This window comes from Rattus norvegicus, chromosome 12 (genome assembly GCF_036323735.1).
Source record: "Rattus norvegicus strain BN/NHsdMcwi chromosome 12, GRCr8, whole genome shotgun sequence".
Classification (NCBI taxonomy): Eukaryota; Metazoa; Chordata; class Mammalia; order Rodentia; family Muridae; genus Rattus; species Rattus norvegicus.
In genome coordinates, this window is record NC_086030.1 from 35569569 (window position 1) to 35589759 (window position 20191).

At 46.1% G+C, this 20191-nt stretch overlaps 2 long non-coding RNA genes across 4 annotated transcripts in view; one reads left to right on the plus strand and one right to left on the minus strand.

Annotated features, from left to right (window-relative positions):
* Positions 1-15492: 15492 nt before the first annotated feature.
* Positions 15493-17026, minus strand: LOC134481187 (uncharacterized). Its single transcript, XR_010056519.1, has 2 exons — positions 16832-17026; positions 15493-16161 (listed from the first exon to the last, which is right to left on the minus strand). It is a non-coding gene; the product is annotated as an uncharacterized LOC134481187 (long non-coding RNA).
* LOC108352445 (uncharacterized) overlaps positions 16976-20191 on the plus strand; it is a 58587-nt gene continuing 55371 nt past the window's right edge. For all 3 annotated transcript variants that reach the window (XR_005491936.2, XR_010056520.1, XR_001840672.3), the window contains exon 1: positions 16976-17145. This is a non-coding gene — a long non-coding RNA (uncharacterized LOC108352445). The remainder of the gene's footprint in view (positions 17146-20191) is intronic.

The window sequence follows — 20191 nt, forward strand, 5'->3', positions numbered from 1 at the left end:
TGGAAATGAGGAGACATAATGACCACAGAGCTGGATAGCAGCATCCCCCAGCCTCTGGCTGGCTACCAGGGCTGCTGCAGTGTGGATGCTGAAGTCACCCAGCTCAAGTCCTCCTCCATCTAGAAGACTCATTAGTTACCGAGAGTTACTGGATTCATTTCCAGCAGAGAACAGAGATGATGACTCTCCGCCCCCATGCTCTAAGGTTTCCTGCTGGCAAAAAAGGTGGCTATTGTCCCTGTAACCTAACAGAGAGGGGACACAATGCCCAAAAACTTGGTGACTGTGTGGTGTGACGGCCTCAGTGTGATAAGGGTTGCTGCAGGCAGCTCTGGGCATGGTGGTGTGAACAATGGGGCAGGAGCAGGGCTTCTGGGTGAAGGTGTTTTATGGCAGTTTCCTCAGAAATAGAAACATTTTCTGAGAGAGAGAGAGAGAGAGAGAGAGAGAGAGAGAGAGAGAGAGAGAGAGAGAGATTGCTCCTGTGACTCAGGAGGAAACAAACTTCACTTTCCTGGGAAAGCTACGACTTGTGAGGCTCCCCCTCCCTCAGAAGCAGGTGAAAAATTGCTCAGGGAGCGGACTGCCCATCAGGCTGCAGAGAGGGGACTCTCAGAACCAAGGATCTGCCTGCAAGCTGCACCTCCAGGGCTGCGGCTTTTGAGAATCTTCACTCCTGTTTTGCTGGGCTTCTCAGTGATGCAAGTGCTTTTGAGTCGACCCTGCTTGCCCCTGTCAGTAGCTCCATCAAGAACTCATTGGTTCACCAAGTTGAACTTTGGCATTTCTGCATGTGTGCATATGTGTATGCGCATGAGTTAGTGCATGTGTACATGTGTGTGGGTGTGTGCATGTGTGCATGTGTGCAGATGAGTGTGTGTGTGTGTGTGTGTGTGTGTGTGTGTGTGTGTGTGTTAGGGTGTAGAGTTATTTTGTGTATCAGGACATAAAGTGGTTTAAAGGCCTCCTAGGGAAGGAGCAAACAGGCATCTTGACTTTCACAAAGGACTGGATGGTAAAACTGGGTAAGAAGAGGCTCCTTTTACACTAGTAACCATTTACACAATCAAATAAGAAGCCTTTAAGCACCTTTCTTCCTGTGAACATTTGTGTTTCCTAGCCCTCAAAGGCTCCCTCCTGTCCAAGAGGAAGCAGCATTCTGGTTACTGTGGTAGTTCTTCAGGATGATGAATGGCTTAGAGTTTGGAACCCTCCTCCTATGAGGAGGACTGCAGTCCTGGCTCTGAGGCTCCTTCTCCTGAGTAGACATGGCTCTTCATTCAGAATGTTGCGTCATCCTTAAATGAACACGAAGTTCGTGGCCAAATCTTCTTCTCCTGTGGACACGTGACATTTAGGGACAGGGCAGAGAGGTGGCAGGGTGGAGGACCATGCATGTCCAGAAATTGTCAGCTACAAGTCAAAGGCATCTTGAGAACTCATGACCGCCTCTGTGCCCTAAGGCTTTGGGAACCATAAGTCCCCAGGTACCTTTAGCCCACAAAGTCGGACCCCTATAGAGCAGCCTTAGGTAGGTTCAGTTGTATATTAATGTGGAGTGTGGCTTGCTGAGGGTAACCAATTGACGAAGTACCTACCGGAGCAGCCTCTGCTGATCAAAAGGGAAGATCTTTAATTGAATCCAACAGTTTGTCCGAGTAATTACAAACAAAAGCAGAATGCAGCAATTCAGCGAGAACACAATTTGCAAATCTAACGCACCTCTGGACTAAGGCAGGTTCTGAAGACCCCAACCACCAACAGGATCTGACAGCCGGTACAGAAAAAGGAAGTGGCAAATTAATTGGCTACAGAATAATTGGTTAATCGGTTACAGAGCCTCCCGAAATCAGCCAGGGCTCAGCCTCGGTGATTAAACTTGATATTGCTTTGGTCTGCTGAGTCCAACAGATTAGACCAAATCAGATATAGGAAACAAGAAACAGTTTACATCCGAGGGGCCCCGGGATATCTGACCTGTGGAGAAGAGACAGAGTGATATTTGAAGGGATTCTGGCCAGCTCGAGCATGGCAAGTGGATCTGGCAGGCCTTGGCCCTTCTCCCTGTCCCGATTCCATCTGCCTAGCAAAAAACCATTAGATTGCATTGCTAAAGCTAGCCACCAAGGTCTATTCCTTATCTGGCCACTTCCTCCTCCTGAGCCTGACCACCAAGGTCCAGCTATCAAAACATTTGAGTCCAGCAATCAAAAGCCCCCTCTGGGTCACCTAATTAACCTGCCCAATCAAAATTAAGCACCTCATCCTAACACTGAGTTTTCCCTTTTCCCTTGTAAACTGTCATTTTCTTATGGGCTATGTCTGTCCCCTCTCTACACAGAGGCAGTCCTTTGTCCTTGGGGATAAATACCCCTGCCCCCTTTTTCTGTTCTCTTCCCCCTTTCCCCCTATTCTCTATTTCCTGCCCTTGTCTCTTACTCACTGTGCTCTGTCACTCTGGGGCAAACACATCTCCTTCATGCTGAGAACTTGGCCTTAGAGGTCTTGAACCAGTACTTTTTCTTTTCAATATGGCTGCTTGTAACGATAACTGTTAATACCCACTTAATATTTAACCCAGAGTCAGGAACCGTATGTGCTAAGCAACTCATCTGCCCTATGTTAGTTCCCGACCCTTCTCGTTTAACCAGCCTCTCCTGTGCATCTTCTCTGTGCTAGATGTGAGTATCACGGCTGCAGTAGTCAACAAAAGGATGTGGCCGTGACCCCCATGGGCATCATAGCTGGTGGTGGAGTCTGCCAGGCAGAGAGGCTGACATGTTGCGTTGCACTAATGACCTGTGGGGATAGGAAGACTAAGACAAGGGCGTGAGAAAGTGAAGGAGGGACAGAGAGAGGTCCTCCAGGGGGAGTGCTGAGGCTGACACTTACCCAAGGACAATTCTGGTGTCCTCGGAACAGAAGGAAGTGAACAGAAGGAAGTGAACAGAAGGAAGTGTGACTGTGATGGCTGAGTGGTGGTTAACCTTTACTGTCAACTGGACTGGATTTACGATCCCTATGGAAACACGCCAATAGATAGGTGCATCTAGGAAAGGATTTTTCCAGAAAGGTTTAACTGAGGAGGGAAGATCCACCCTGAATGTGGGTGGCAGAGACATTCCATGGGCTGGGGTTCTGGGCTGGATACAAGAGAGAAAGTGAGGTAAGCATCAGCCTCTCCCTCCCCATCCCCCTTCCTCTCCCTCTCCCTCTCCTCCTTCTCCAACTCCCCATCCCCTTCCCTCCCCTCCCCTCCCCCACCCTCTCTCTCCCTCCACCTCCCCTATTCCTTCCAATCCCCCTCTTTCTCCCTCTCTTCTATCTCCCTCTCCTTCCTCCTCCCCTTCCCCTCTGTCTTCTCTCTCTCTCTCTCTCTCTCTCTCTCTCTCTCTCTCTCTCTCTCTCTTCCTCTCTCTCCCCCACCTCTCTCTTTCCTGACTATGGATGCAGAGTGACAAGCCACCCCACGTTCAGCCACTATGCTCACCCCACCTGATATCCAGACTCTCTTCCATTTTAAACTGTGACAAAATAAACTGTCTTTTCTCTGAGCCGCTTTGGTCCAGATTTTTTTTTTTCCACACCGAAGAAGAAAAGGGTAGATTTCTTTCTAGATGTTCCACAGAGTGCTCACATTTTTCTTCTTCTTTTTTTTTAAGTAATGGAAGTCCCCTCTCCAAATGATAACAATCACACGGTCGATGGTGGAGAACAATCCCAAATCACTCCCTTTACCACAGCTCTACCCTCTATTGGTAGAGTTTAGAAACAGCGTGAAGGGATTGTTCCTTCGGCCAGGTCTATGATGGGTAAGACAGCAAGCCGTGTGGGGATTGGCTCAAGTTATTCTGCTGTGTTTGTGTGATATTTCCATGCCCGCCCTTTGATTCATTTAACCTTCTGTGTGTTTCACTCTTCCAGTGAGCTGGGAGACACTCTGCTGTGTCTGAGGGCTGGAAGGAGCACGTGAAGACAGTAGATGTATAGACATATCAAGAGAAGGTGAAAATCTCTTAGCTCCAGAACTGGGGGCCCTGGACCGTGTTTGTGCAGGAGCCACCTTGCCTAGACAATCATAGCTACCGTCTCGCCATCAAAGAAGCTTCTCTTCAGCGAATGGAGACCATCACAGAAAACCGCCACTGGGTATTTTGCAGAAATCAACAGGAAGGAGAACCCAGACCCAAGGGGTGCCCCTACATCAGAGGTGCTGCATCTGTGCCCCAGGGAACATCTTAGAAGATGGGGTGGAAAGATTGTGAGAACCGGCCATGCCAGGACGTCTGCTGTGAGACAGTCTAGACTGTAACCAGGGCTGTACCAGTGGACATGTTATCATTGAAAGAATAAAGATTTTAAGCTATCCCCCACTGACCCTGCTGTGAGGACAAGTGCACCTCACAGCAAAGAATAACATAACATGTTTTGGGGATACAGCCTGGCTATAGCCACCACAAACCATTTGGCCTCGATAAGGCCTGACTCAACAGTCCTGAGAAAAACGAGAACTAGGGTCAGCTTGCCCCAGAAGCAGGGCGGCCTAGAGTTGAACTGGGTCCAAGTTACAAACCAATGAAATTGCTTTGTGTGACTGTTGCCAACTAACTATGTAATTTTCCCTATAAATCCCTTCCCCTAATTGGGCTCGGGGTCGACTCCTCTGTCTCCTGTGTGAGATACGTGTCGTCCCCACAGCTCTGGTTCCTCAAATACACCTCTTGTTTATTACATCAAGACCGGTTTCTCATGAGTTCTTGGGGGGTTGCGTTGTCTCGAGACTTGAGTGGGGGTTTTCCCCACTCCGGTGGTCTTTCACCATAGGAGGGGAAATCCTCACAGTCTCATTGTTACACAAAGAACTACAGGCAACAAATAACTGCTGGGAGGATAATTAGCCTTTCCCAGGCATGACCCTCCCCTTTGGTTGCAGTGATGGTTTGAATATGCTGGGCCCATGGAGTGGCATTATTAGGAGGTGTGGCCTTGACGGAGGAAGTGCATCACTGTGGGAGCGGGCAGTGAGACCCTCTTCCTAACCGTGTGGGAGCCAGTGTCCCCCTAGCGGGCCTTCAGATGAAGATGTAGAACTCTCAGCTCCTCCTGCCCCATGCCTACCTGGATGTTGCCATGCTCCTGCCTTGATGCTAATGGCTGAACCTCTGAACCTGTAAGCCAGCCCCAATTACATGTTGTTCTCTTAACAGTTGCCTTGGTGATAGTGTCTCTTCACAGCAGTAAAAACCAAGGCAAAGCTGTCAGCCTTAAAAGCACACACACACATACAAACGACAAAAGCAGATTCTACAGGTTGTGTATGTGTGTTTGAGAGTGGGGGACACGGGAGTGGCTGGAAGGAAGGCTAAGTGATGGAATTTTATTTCAATTAAAATGTACTTAAATAAAAAGAAAATAAAAATAAAAAATTTATAAAATCATGTGGAAAGCTAAGAGCAAGGAAGGGAAACTCTGGCCATGGTGGCTGTGACGGTTTCTGGGAGATACCAAGGATAGAAGATCAAGCCTCCTGATATCTGAGACTGACAGTTGCTAAGCTGGACAGTATAAACCCTGAGATTCTCAGAACTTAGATAGTTAAGATTCTGAGTCTGCCGACAACCCCACAAATGCCTTTATACTCAAGAGTCCAGGTCTCCTAATCCCAGAGGAGCTTAATCAAGGTTTCCAGCTAAACAGAGTAGAAGATCCCAGGCCAACATAAATGTTTCATTCGCCTTCCTGGAATGCCCTGCGTCTTTCAAAACAGAGGTGAAGTGTGTCTTTGAGGACACGACCACAGTTGTTTTCAGGCGAGGGAGACTGGCAGGTGCTGGTAGGTATAATTAGGAGGGGAAGTTGTTAGAGTCAATTATGGAAGCAGGTGCGGTGGCTCCTTGGTTCTGCAATGTATAGGAGTGTTGGTTTCGTCTCTAATTGGGGCTGACAGCCTAAATGATGGTTCCACTTTAAGCTAGGCAGTAAGCGGATTTGGCCCACCGCGTGTTAAGGTGGATCCCCAGTATCCCAAGGAGCAGATGAGATACAGAAATGCAAGGTCACTTCCAACTCTGAGGAGTCCATTAGAGCGTACAGTCATCACATTGCATTCCAGCATCGGAAGCTCTTGGGACCTGTGCCTTCCAAACACAAACAAGGCCGAGTGTCCACAAAGCCACACATGCCTGACTGTGTTACACCTGCAGGAGCCAAGGCCTCTGGGCTTGGTGAGGGACGAGGTTGCTGGTTAGAAGTTGCAAAGGCCAGATTCTGATTGGATGCACTGGGTCATGTGCTGGGCTTTAAATCTATCACTGGGACTCACCCAGAGAATTCCAGGCGCTCACTGAGTGAGCATCCCTCACAGGTTGCATCTCTGGATGAACTTCTGAAACCTGGGGTGGATATGAATATATGTAAATATGTATACATGTATACATGTATACATGTATATATGCAAATATGTAAATATGTAAATATGTATATATGTATATATGTAAATATGTATATATGTATATATGTATATATGTATATATGTATATATGTATATATGTATATATGTATATATGTATATATGTATATATGTATATATGTATATATGTATATATGATGTATATATGTATATATGTATATATGATGTATATATGTATATATGTATATATGTATATATGTATATATGTATATATGTATACATGTATACATGTATATATGTATGTATGTGTGTATGTGTGTATGTATATATGTATATATGTATATATGTATATATGTATATATGTATATATGTATGTATGTATATATATGTATGTATATATGTATGTGTGTATATATGTATGTATGTATATGTGTATATATGTATGTATATGTATATCTGTATATCTGTATATCTGTATATATGTATATATGTATATATGCACATATGTATATATGTGCATATGTATATGAAAGCACATTTGCAAACTAATAAAAATATGCTTATTTATTTTTACATAAAGACTGAAACCTTGCTCAAATATTTAATAGTGCAGAATATTGACAACCTTCAACGACTTTTCAGAGTTGACTGATAATTTGGTTTTATAATCATAAACGCTGAGAACGCCATTTTGAATAAAGAGTATCCTGTTTGGGGCTATTTCCAAAACTGCTGAAATCCTGTCTTAATCCCAAACTAAATTCATTTAGTGGTTGTGTTTGTCTGTTTGTTTTTTTTTCCTGCGAAACTCAAGCCAGCCATGCAGACAGCAAGTTTTAAGATCTTATGGTCTAACACAATCCAAAACAGCGGCATACTAATTTGATACTCACGTGTAGATGAAGGATGGGAGGAAAATATTAAAAATTAAAAAAAAAGAACTAAAAATCTGATTGTGTTGGTGCAAAGGGCTGTGTGTATAGAGCAACACAGCATGCATTAGATGCTGCATTTAAAATCTGAGTCCAGGTGCTTCCGGCTGTGCTCAGTGGTGTTGTAGCAGGGATAGCACGCACAGTGTCCAGTTATGTGTCCAGAAATGAGGCTGCAATAAACAATCCACACGACATGAGCAGGGACATCAGCTAGGTGGCTGTAGAGGCAGAAGCATTATGAGCAGCTGTACTAGCAATGGCAGTAATACTGAGAAGGGGTCTCAGGAGCTCCTGACAGTGGCTGGGAACAGACGTTCAAGGGAAGGGACTAGAACCTGGGCTCCTCATTGCCTTGGATTTTGAGTGGATTTTTGGCTGTTGCACAGTCAGAAGTCTTAACTGTTGACTAGTCTTCTGCAAACCCACATTCTATCCCAGGATCTCATGCAGGGTCATGAGCCACCCTTTAGAAAGCTGTACTCTATCATAACCTGCCCAAGCCAGCATTTGGATGGCAAAGTGATAGGCAGTTCTGGGGCTTCTGGTATGAAAGAAAATTGAGGAGGGTTTGTGGTTCCCAAGGAGCGGGAAGCCGGTGCAACTTGGTGATTTCTGGCTGTCTTTCACACAAGCAGAATCTGTGTTCTACCTTGGGAGCTGGGGAATTCATGCCCTTGCTTGAGGCTTTGGTTTAAGGAGTTGCTTTGGGTGCTGGGAATATGGTGGGATGTGGCGAAGGTGCAGAGTCACTAACTGTGATGTCTTTCTGTCTGTCAGCACATCAGAATCACATCGTATCATAACAACTTAACAAAGTAGCCTTCGCAAGCTAACGTTCGTAAATTTAGTCATGTTAAGATGAGATGAATGCCTTATCCAAAAGAACAAAACCATGCTGTAATCTCTCTTAGTGTAATTTTACAAGTATCTCTTTAGAATATCTTAGGCTGGGCATGGTGGTGCTCACCTTTAATCCCACTATTTGGTAGGAAAAGGCAGGTGGGTCCCTGTGAGTTCAAGGTCAGCTTGCTCTACAAAGAGAGACCCTGTCTCAAAACAATGAGACACCAACCCACTAACAAAAAGCCAAGGGCCAAAACCAACCAAACAACCAACTAACCAAACAACAACAACAACAACAAAACAGTTTTTCAGGGTTTATTTTATTTGTAAATTATGTGTATGTCACTTTATATATGCGCACCACATAGGTGCAGTACCAACAGAGGCCAGAAGAGGGAGGTCTCATCTCCTAGAACTGGAGTTAAAAGAAGGTTGTGGGCTACCATGTGTGTGCTGGGAAACAAACCTGCCAAGGAGCCAGTGTTCTTAACATTGAGCCACCCTTCCAGCTCCTAAAATGCATTTGTTTTGGTCCCCACGTCACTGTCCACAGCAGTGGATCTCAACCTGTGGGTCATGAGGGACCTCATGAAAGGATGAGAACTCCCGCACTACAACAACAGTTTAGCAGAAAAAGGTGGCACTGGGGTCCTTTATTGGGACTCTTTATTTGAGGTTCTTCAGTGAGACTCTGCTTCTCGCTCTGTGTTGCTAATGACAAAGATATCTGGCAGCTTTGAAGGAAAATGTGGGTGCAATCAGATAGGTCCATGAGAACTTGCAACCATCTTTAGCTGTATTGCTATAGTTTATACCAGCTGATATAATTAATATGATACATATCTCTCTGTATACCTGTATTTATATCTATCTATATCTCTACCTAATCTATTTATATCATTTATTTCATCTCCTTTCTTTATCATATATATGTGTGTGTATATATATATATACATATACATATATGCTGATATTTCACTTCTGGTATGTATGGGAACTCACAGAATGTCCAGAATCAGGGGCCCAGTGCAAACATTGAGGCTTCTTAAGCCTCTATAATGAAGTGTGATATTTATGATTTAACACCCTGCTGCACCAACACTTCACACAACCCACTTACATTAATGAGAATCATCGCGTTCCTGCCTTGATTGTTTCTAGCTCGAGACCACTAAAAATTAGATGTTTATAAATATAGAATAGGTAGCTTTATGGGGGAAACTGTCTTCTCTTGGTTAAACAATAAGGAATCATCCCATGGTCTGTAAAGTAAACATTGCTGTTGGTATTTCCTTTCTCTTTAGTTTTCAGAGCTAAAACTCTGTGAAACACTCCACCGTACAGCAAAAAATAAAACAGCTAAAAAGACAGAAATGTCCACACGCCTCCTGTTCTCACAGATATGTACCCTCTCCACGCCAATATCTTCCTCCAGAGAACCACCTGAGTTATAATTGACAGATGACACGTTTTTATAATTACCACCAAGGTGAGCAGTTCACAATGGAGTTATTGTGGTGCTCTCGGTTCTGTGGGCAGGGACTTGGATTATGCTATGTGCCCACCATTGCAGTATCAACATGTTTCTATCGCTACAGTTCTGCCTGTCTGTCTCTCCTCTGTCTCTCTGTCTCTGTTTCTGTCTCTCTGTCTCTCTGTGTCTGCCTGCCTCTCTCTCTCTCCCTCTCCCCCTCCCCTTTCTCCCTCCCCCTTCCCCCTCCCCCCCTCTCCCTCCCCTTTCCCCCTCTCCCTCCCCCCTCCCCCTCCCCCCCCTCTCTCCCTCTCTCTCTATCTCCACTCACATGTGTTTTGGTATTTATGCACTTCTGTGCTCATACAATGGAGACTGTGTTGGTTTGAATAGGAAGGCCTCCATAAGATCATATATTTGGATACTTGGTCATTAGGAAGTAGTGCTTTTGACGGGGGTTAGAAGATATGGCCTTGGGGTTGGGGATTTAGCTCAGCGGTAGAGCACTTGCCTAGCGAGCGCAAGGCCCTGGGTTCGGTCCCCAGCTCCGAAAAAAAGAAAAAAGAAGAAAAAAAAAAAAAAAAAGAAGATATGGCCTTGTTGGAGGAAGTCTTTCACTGGAGGTCTGCTTTGAGGTTTCAAAAGTCCAAGCCAGGCCTAGTGGCTCCCTCTGCCTGCTGCCTGTGGACCAACTGTAGAACTCTCAGTTACCTCTCCAGCACCAGGTCTGCCCGTGGGCCACCATGCTTCGCGCCATGACGATAATGGACTAAACTTCTGAAACTGTAAGCCAGCCCCCGTTAATGTTTGCCGTTATAAGAGTTGCCGTGGTTATGGCGTGTCTTCACAGCGCTAGAACAGTGAGTGACTAAGACAGAGGCCGGCCATAGGTCAGCCTTGGGTCTCATTCCTTAAAAGCCTGCCCCAGGCATCTGCCTGTGTCTTCCACCCTGGTGCTGCGATTACCAGCTCTCACCACCACACCTGGCTTATTCATTGTGCGTGCTTGGGGTGCAACTCAGGCCCTCCTGATTGCCCAGCAGCTACTTTATTTACTGAGTCATCTGCCCAGCCCCTGCCATAAAGGTTTCTGTGTGCGATCTATTCCTTCCCCTAACACCTCCTTGAATGACACCCGCCTATGCACCGTTTCCCCTGCCTGGCCTTTTCCAGATGCTGCCTGCTGAAGCCGTAGCCTTTCAGACTGTCTTCTTTTACTAAATAATAATCAAGTTTCCTTCATTCTTGGGCTTGACAGCTCATTTCATTCCCAGCAGCCAGCGCTCCATCGTCTCGAGGCACAGCCCTCTCTCTGTAAATTCCAAGCTCTGACGGTTGTGAACAAAACAGCTCTGAATTCCCCCCATTTGCAGGTCCTCGTGTGGACGTAAATGTTTAATTCCTTTTCGTAAATTCTATAAACACTGTCTACAGTGTTGACTGTGCCATACAAGTACCGAAGGACACAGAGTGTCCTTTGAGCACACACCCCCCTCCAGCTTTTGGCGTTTCCAGAATTCTTTTTTGCCCATGTGACGGGTGTGTAGCTGTATTTCACTGAGTCCCTGATGACAGACAGGGGACATGAAGCACCTCTTCACAAGAGCATTACCATGGGCGTCTTGGGAAGTTTGGGGTAAGATCCATAGCAGTAAATTGTTAAAAGTCTGCTCTAGGCTTTCTGCAGGTATACACACGTCTCTGCACCCTCCCAAGAGTTCTGGACTCATGAGTGAAAGACATGCACACTCAACCTTTAATGTCTTAACTAGCTCAGTGGCTGGACCACTCTTGAACCTCCATGTGGCTAAAACAGTCTCCCCTCCAATATTCTTATTACTTTCTAGAATCTATCCTTTATCTCTGCTACCGCAGGCCCAATGGGGGAGTGACCCCTTGGACTGCTTTACTTGATTCTTACACGGTTGGTTCTCTGTCTTCCACAGGTCTCCTATTTGTGTCTTCTTCCTTCCTTCCACCCTGGTGATTCTCCTTCTCCCTCTCCTGCGTTTTTCTCCCAGGAATCCTCAAAGTCCCGCCTCTATCCTCCTGCCCAGCCATTGGCCACTGGCTCTTTATTGACCAGTTTATAAACCAATCGTTGGCGGGGACCCGCAGGAAATGTGAGAATTCCCTTGTAAGCACAAATCAAATCCCCAACAGAGTTCTGCATTAATTAAGCCTTATTTGAATGATGAGCACATGCTATTTAATTAATTAATTAATTTTGGACAGCTGCTCTGAGGATCGCATCAAGGCTCCTCCTGCAGGAAGCCTGGTGGCTGTGAGCCTGCATCCCATCACTCAGGAGGGAAAAGAAGGCGAGGGTGCTATTTTAAACTCCCTGTTATTGCAGGAAACACCCCTCACTGGAACGCTGTGGAGCGGCTGTCATTTGTTCCTATGAGAAAAGGCCTCGGGGTCAGCCCAGCAGTTCTCCATCCCCCTCAATACTGCTCTTGCTGTGCATATGAGATGGTTGCAAATGTGCCCATCTCATCTTTCCAAATCATATGCTCTTAGCCTGTTGTAAGGCCAGGCAGAACAGTGAACTTGGATTGTGTGACCCTCTTACTGGTTCAGGAGGGACCCCGCGGTGGGAGGGGTAGGTGCTCTTATTCGCGAAACACCCATACCTGTCTGCTGTCGTCCTGGCTGTTAAAAATTCTTGGTATTGACCATTATGGGGAATTGGAGTTTATGAGGCTTCACCAAGCAGGCTGAGGAAAGGAATTCTGTGCATATTCTGTGTGAGCTTGTGGCTGTGTGCATCTCTCTCACATGAGATATGAAGAAACCCACCAGATTCCCATAGCCCTTCCTTCCCACACAGCCTTCCACCAAAGCACATACATTATGATCCAGATCAGAGTTCTCATGATTCGAAGTAGGAAGGAAGGTGCTTGCCCGTTTTGCTGTGTTTGAGCCATAAGAACACTCACCAATGAAGATGAAAACTCAGACAAGCTAAAGGAGTTAGAAATCATCTCTGGGAAGGGAGGGAGGCAGGGTTACCCTCTGACTCTCCATCGGCCCTGTCGTAATTTTCAAAGTTTTATGGTTTCTGAATCTGGAAGCACATCTCCTTCCCTAGCACATCAGAGGTTGGAATTTCACTTAAGAGTGCACTTCTCTGGGACCCTACATGCTACCTTGTGTTAGCTACCAAGTGTTAAATACCAGCCAGAAAAATGTAGTAGGTTGGTTGGGTTACATGTCAAAAAGCCTCACAGGAGGCTGACTTGGGGTTGGCACAGGATTCTCTCCTGTCTCTATGGATACAGACTTTGCCCCTTTTACAGCCTGGGCTCATGAGATCACCTCCATCCCCTGGTCCTGACAGACTCACACTACTTCCTAGCTCTCTGACAGAGCCAGCTCTGGCTAGTGGAAGAGAAAATGCTGCTGTGTGAAGGAGGGAGGTGGGGAAGGGGAGGGGGAGGCTGAGGTGTTCGATCTCTGGTCCAGAGAGAATGGCGCCATCTGCAGAATTAAGGAAAATGATGTTTGACACCCCCCCCCCCGTCCCTGTGAGATGAGTCTTTTGAGACTTTCGTGGCCCTATGAAACATTCTCATGAATGCCATTTATAGATGGGGAGGCTGAGGTGTGGAGAGGTTGGACCACATTTATTCTTTAATAAGGAGCCCTAATCCTGGCTCTGAAGTTCTCAAGCTATCAAGTCCTGTGGGAGGGGCCATTCCGGGGATGTCATAAAGAAGAACATCTGATTCTGGCCTATGAGGTGTGAGCATGGCTGAACTGGGCTGGGAGCCTTATGCCCCAGCAGCTCTGCTGTCAGGATAATTGGGGCACCAGGCATATGAGGTCAGGGAGTCTGCACTGTCCCTCGTAACCTGATGACGTAAGAGCCTCCCATTCATGAAGGTGCCATGAGTCTCACTTTGTGATTTTGATGACCTAGGCAATGAAATAGGCAATGACTTCAGTAGAGCAGGGCTCCATCAGCCCCAGGAGGTGGATCCTTATCTCTCTAGGAACATCACCTATTTGTGTTCCAAATCCCATCAACCCATCAGTTCAGTTGCCTTGATAGTATGTTTATAATAACAGAGGGATCGCAGTATAAGCTCCTTAACCAAGTATTTGGGAAGATGATCACAATTAGCAGTATAAACAGGAATAAAATAGAAGAAAGCGAAGGGCTGAAGGGATGGCTCAATGGTTAAGAGCACTGGCTGTTCTTGAAAAGGACCTGGGTTTGAGTCTCAGCACCTGCATGGTGGCTCACGACCGTTTGTAGTGCCAGTTCCTGGGAATCCGATGCCCCCTTCTGGTTCCCATGGCGACTTCACACCTAAGGTGGGCTTGCACACTTGCAGGCAAAACACCCCCACACATAAAATAAAATAGATCTTTAAAAGGGAGTAAAAATAAAGCCGGGAACATCTTAAGAAAAAAAATAAACCTTCAAGGAAACATAAAAACACAACATTGTTTATATTAACCCCCAAGGGATGTCAAACTATTATTAATATTTGAAAGGGTGACATTTCAATGTATAACCTTGTCCCACTTTATTATTATTTCTATGGTAAAATCATGTTCATTTCATAATTTAATTTAAACTTGACGGTCTTCAATTCTTAATGAGTCAGCATTGAAAGGATTGAACTGAACTTCTGAGCACACAGCAGTGTTTTCTTTGTAAAGTAAACATGGAGTGTCTTTGCAAAGAGAAGTGCCACATCTATCCTTATGAACTGACCAGCCCCTGTCACCTGACTCAGAAGGATACGCTATTTCTCTTTTATAGGAAACATTTGATGTTAAACTAGCAAAATGAACTTACTGTGCAGTCCACTCAGAGTCCGGTGACAAAATGCTGTCCTAGTGAGCTTTCTGTTGCTGTGATAATCACCATGATCAAGAGCGACTTGATGAGGAAGCTACAACTTACATTCACCACCGCGAGAAGCTAGGGCAAGAACTCAAGGCAGGAACTGAAGCAGAGGTCATGAAGGAATGGTCCACAAAACCCCCATGACGTTCTCAGCCTTCCTTCTTATAGAACCCCAGTGATGGTTCTACATACAGTGTCCTGGGCTCTCTCATTAACCAAGAAAAGGTGCCACAGGACGATAGGAGAGAGGACTTTTCTCAATTGAGGTTCCTTCTTTCCAGATGACTCTAGTTTGTGTCAAGTTGACAAAACAACCCCCACCCAAAAATAAAACGTAAAACCAACCAGCACATTCACCACTAACAAAGTAGCTTAAACACAAGAGAATGTTACCTTCAATGCTGGAAGCTGGACATCTGAAATGCAGCCTATTCTAGGGTTAAAGAGGACTATTTCCCACTTGTGGGTGTCACTTTTTTCACTAAAGCTTCACAAAGCAGAGGAGGCTCTCCAATGCCTTCTTTAGAACCACTAAACTTATTAGCTCCTTTTTTAAGTAAACCACCCAGAAGCAGGACTTCTTAAATTTTAACTTCCACCCAAGATTCTGTATGGAAAGCCAGTTCTGCCCAAGCACCTAAGTAATCTGAGCAATTTCCCCACCCCTCTTCTGCTCTTCAATGTCAGGTTTTTAATTCAAGAAATAATCTGGTCATGATCCCTAGCATCTTTACTTAATTTCAGAAACCAAGATAAGACAAAAGCAATCAGCTGGAGTTCACGAACGATGCCAAGGTTGTGTTACAAGAATGTGGAACAATTAGTATTAACCAAAAAGTCCCATCCCAGCTGTGAGTTGTATTGGCAGAGTCGTGGTAGAAATATCTTCTAATTAATAAGGTGTTGCTTAGTCCCTCTTAATGATACAATGCTGATATTTTCCCTCCTTGTCACAACGTCTACAATGCTATTTATTAAGATGTCTCTTTTAATTCAATATAAACACGTGCATTTTAAAATGAGGCTGAAAGAATTGTGTGCAGGGGAGAAATGTTTCATCGGCAAACATTTGAGTGAAAAGCAGTTTAGTCTATGGGGTGCTTGTCATGGGTTTCATCTGTGATGAACTTCAGATACCTAACAATTCAGGGTCCATCAATTTGGGGAAATCTGTATGAGAACTCAAGGCAGGAACCTGCAGGCAGGAACTGAAACAGAGAATTTGGAGGAATGTTGCTTCCTGGCTCTCCAAGTCCTGTTTAAGATGACTGCTTCCTTCTCTCCAAATTGTCACCTGTAGCCAGAGAGGACTAGAGCCTCTCACTAGGGAAAATGCAGGGAGGGGTGTTTTCTAGGCCACGTCTGATGGCTTTCTGCTTAGAAAGGCAAGGGAGGGCACGTATCTGGACTAAGCTCACAGTACTGAAAGAACTGAAGCCAGGTCCTGAGAACATGGAGACAGATCACAGTTGAGGGATTGTGAGATCCTGTGTGCAATCTGCCTATATTCCTGGGATCCCACGAAAGAGCAGAAGTGTTGAGTCGGGCTGTGGTAACTGTGGCATCTTCGTAAGATGTAGACAGTCCACTCTGTGCTGAATCTAATCCCCGATCATTCAGGTGATCAATCACTGGACACCTAGAGAGGGAAGAAACATAGTAGAGATGAAGTATGGGGCTGTATCTTTCGGTGCTGTGGGCACCACAGACTTGCCCATGTCATCCCCATTGTGGGAGCATGTGGGCTAGCCCATGGCAAAGATCAGCAGGGAAAGTGCCTACAACTGGAGGGCAGTGTTCCTCCATGAATCCCAGGCTCCTGAATGACATGAGGTATGGGGGTGAGTCTTCAATTAGAGGGCTCTGAGCCACCTTCTACTCCTCCACCATTCCCAGGTAGACACAAGCAGGCCCAATGCTCTGGCCTTGTCCAGACTCGTAAAACTCTCTAGGTCTGAGCAGTGGGACTCAATAACACCTGGCTGGGAAAAGGAGAGACACAAAGCAAGTTTGTCACTCAGCTGAAGGCTATCTCAGGGAGGTTTTCTTAGGTTTCTGAAGTCTTCATGGGTATCTCATGTCGGGAAGGACACATTTAAAAAGGGGGGCAGGGGAGAGGACTCAGACATGGATTTGGGCACATGTGCTCCCTCCACTGGAACGTTTGACCCTGGAGGTTTTGGTCTTCACTCCATTCACAACAGAGCACTGGTCCTGTCTAAACTTAGGTCATTCTGTCTGGGGTTTCTGGATCCTCAGTGGGTCCTTCTACACTCCAGGAGCTTCTTACAACACCCTCATGTTGCTACCAAAATAGTCTCCATTCTGGTGTGCCTTGAATTTAGAAAGGATGGGTTCCTCTCCGCAGCCCAGCCTCCTTGGTGGTACATCCTGGTTGCCAGGCACCCATCTATAAGTGAAATAGAACACTCTGTGGGGTTCTACCCCATCTGTTCTACCCAGAAGGACACTGACAGCTAGGGTGCTGTGACAGCCAAGCTTGAGCCCCATGGCGGGCTTGTTTCCTGCCACACGCCAGTGCCTGTTTTCCCTGAGGGAGAAAAGTCTTCCATGGTGTCTGAGGTCTTCAGACAGGCCTGGGCTACTGGGATCTCTCTAGGAGGTTGGTTAAATGTTGCTGTTATAGTTGACAGAGTAAGTCAGTTGACTGGAAGGAGGAAACTGGAATTAACATGTTTTAATTAGTATTATTTCCCAAATTAATGAAGTCTGTGACAAGCACTGTTGATCGCAAGTGTCTAAAGATGATTGAAATTACTTGAACAACGTGGAAACAGTAAATTTTCAGCAAATAATCAAGACCATTGGAGGTCTACTTGTGTGTGTGTGTGTGTGTGTGTGTGTGTGTGTGTGTGTGTGTGTAAGACTAAGCTTTGGTGCTCATCTGTAACTCCAGCACTTGAGAGGTGGAGGCAGGAGCTCCAGGGATTTATGGTCCTAAGTTCCTTCTTAACGGTATAAGTTCAAAACTAGCCTGGGTTATGTGAGATCCTGTCTCAAGCAAAGAAACAACAACAACAACAACAACAACAACAAAAGCGTTAAAGACGGCGAGAAGGAAATGGAGAACCTCGTGGACTTTCACTCAAAGTATGTCTGTGGCTCACATCAAACATGGCTGTAGCCGTCAGAAAGTGTCAGAACATTCGTTCTGTACCTCCGTGGGTCAAACACAGAGCTCCTGAAAACTCAGCCCGAGAGAGTGAAGAGCTTGAAACCGTGTGACAGAGGCGTTTTGCTGCAGCTCCCTAACAGTTGGAGCTTGCGTCCATCACCAGTTCACAGGCTGAAGGAAAACTTGTCAGTTGAGAGCAGCCATGTTCACAGGTCTGGGAGGCGTCCCACTGACAGACAATGGCAGCCCCTGGTGGTGGTCAGCTGCCTGCAGCATGTGATGCTCTCCCCTGGACTCCTCCGTGACGGTGGCATGAAGGTGGCTGTGGCTTAGATATAAAGGGTATGAATACAGAGGATGGGGCTGGCCTGGATGCTCACTTCCAGAATGACCAAGCATTCCACAGTTAGAACTTAGTGGGGGTAGGGAGAAATGGAATTCACAGGGTGTGAAGGCAGAAGGGGGAAGTGTTGGGGACCCGGAGGAGTACCAGGAACGGGGAGGGTAGGGAGGTAGCAGAGGGCAACGGAGGAGGGTGGTGGTGGTGGGGATGAATAAGAATAATCAAATACAAAGGCACAGATGTGTAAAACCGGCATAGCAAAGCCCTTTATATTTCTACTAAGTTAAAAAGAATTCATGACAAAAATGCATGAGTCTGAGCCAGGTAGGTGGTACACGGCTGTTACCCCTGCACTTGCGCAGTGATGACTGTTACCCCTGCACTTGCATGGTGAGGGCAGCAGGAGTGTGAAGGCCTGAAGCCTTCACTGAGACACTATTTGAGAATACAATAGAAATAAATAAAGGACGAAAAGCAAATGCACAGCGGGACCTCGATGTTCAGCAGAATCTCCACAGGCTTCCTGCACCAGCTTGAGGCTCCCTACGGCAACAATCACAGGTTTCAGTTTGTTCTGACCAGTGTCCTCTGCCAAAGGATTTCCCGGCATGAAACCCCAGAGTTCTAAAACAGCCTCTGTGCAAAGGAGCCTTCATTGATGGGAAAGCCAAGGGGCTGACAGACACAGAGAGAAGCGTAGCAGAAGGTGAGGTACGTGAGGGAATAGACTCACATCTGGACAGGAATACACAGTGGAAGCTGCCTACTGCCGAGCTGCGGCCGGAAGCTGGGCAGGAAGCAGACCTTATGGTAGTTTAGAGGACCAGCAAGCTACGGGAGCTCGATGACTACCCGCTCCTAGATGGGAGTGTTGGGAACCAGATAGACTTGAGACTCAGAGAATGAGAAAGCCAGACCGGAAATGCTGCTGTCTGTAAATTGTTAGTGATGCAGGCTCTGAGTTGAAGCCCCAGGACCCAGGGTTTTAGTTACTTTCCTGCTGCTTCCATCAAAGCCGCTTATAGAACAAACTTGTTGTTTGGGCTTATGGTTCCAAAGTCCACCATGGCGGGAAGGCATGACGGCCAGTAGCAGGCATAGTGACTCGAGCGGAAAGTTGAGAGCTTCTGCCCTCAACTGCAGGCATGAAGTAGAGAATGAATTGAAAGTTGCGTGCAGCCTTAAACTCTTCAAAGCCCAGCTCTAGCAAGGTACTTACTACAGCAAAGCTATACCTCCCTATAAACTCTCCATCAGCTCTATCAACTGGGCACAAAGTAATTAAATACCCAAGCCTACGGGGCAATATTTTTCATTCAAAGCACCACCTCTAAGTAAACAAAGAAACAAAAGTTAAAATCTAGGTGTAGTGGTTTAGTTATAATTATAATCCTAGATCTGGAGAAAAAAACCAACCAACCAAACAACAACAGCAACAACAAACAAACAGGACGATGCTTAAAGTTCATTGGCCAGCCCGATTAACCTAATTGGCAAGCCCTGGGTACAAGTGAGAGACCGTAGCTCCTGAGGAAGAACACCTGTTTTCACATGGGTACACATACATGTGTGCATGCACACACACACACATACTAACCCCCCCCACACGCATGCACACACAGGGGTGTAAAATTCTGAGCCTCGGTATAAGAAAAAAAGCGGCAGCCACAGCACCCAGAATCATCCTCCCAGGCTCCAGGCTCGCTTGCTGGTTCTTTTATTGGTAAAACCATCAGTCTTGTTAGCTTTGGCAACACAGTCCTGATGACCGGGCGTGTTTTCAGTGTTGTTATTATTCTAACATAATCACTATTGGAGGCATCTGTTGTTAAACACAGTACTGTGTGCACAGTCTTGGTTGATTGGTTTCTGTTAATTGCATCCATAAATTATGCATTAAAGTGGAGGCTGAAGCAGAGGGAGTGTAGCAGGCACCGGGGAATACTGAGCCAGCCATCTCCCTAGGAAGTGGCTAGAACTCAGACCCTTTATTTTTCTCTTTCTCCGATTCCCTCTCCTTTCATCTGTGTGTTCTTTATATCTCCATCACTGATAAAAATCATACAGAATGAGTGTCTCCCTGGGGATCCAGGAAGACATTTCCCAGACATTCCCTGTGGTGTGTGTGGATTCATCTTTAACCCAGGGTGAGGTTACACTGTACTTAGAGAACTGCTCTGCGCTGAGCCC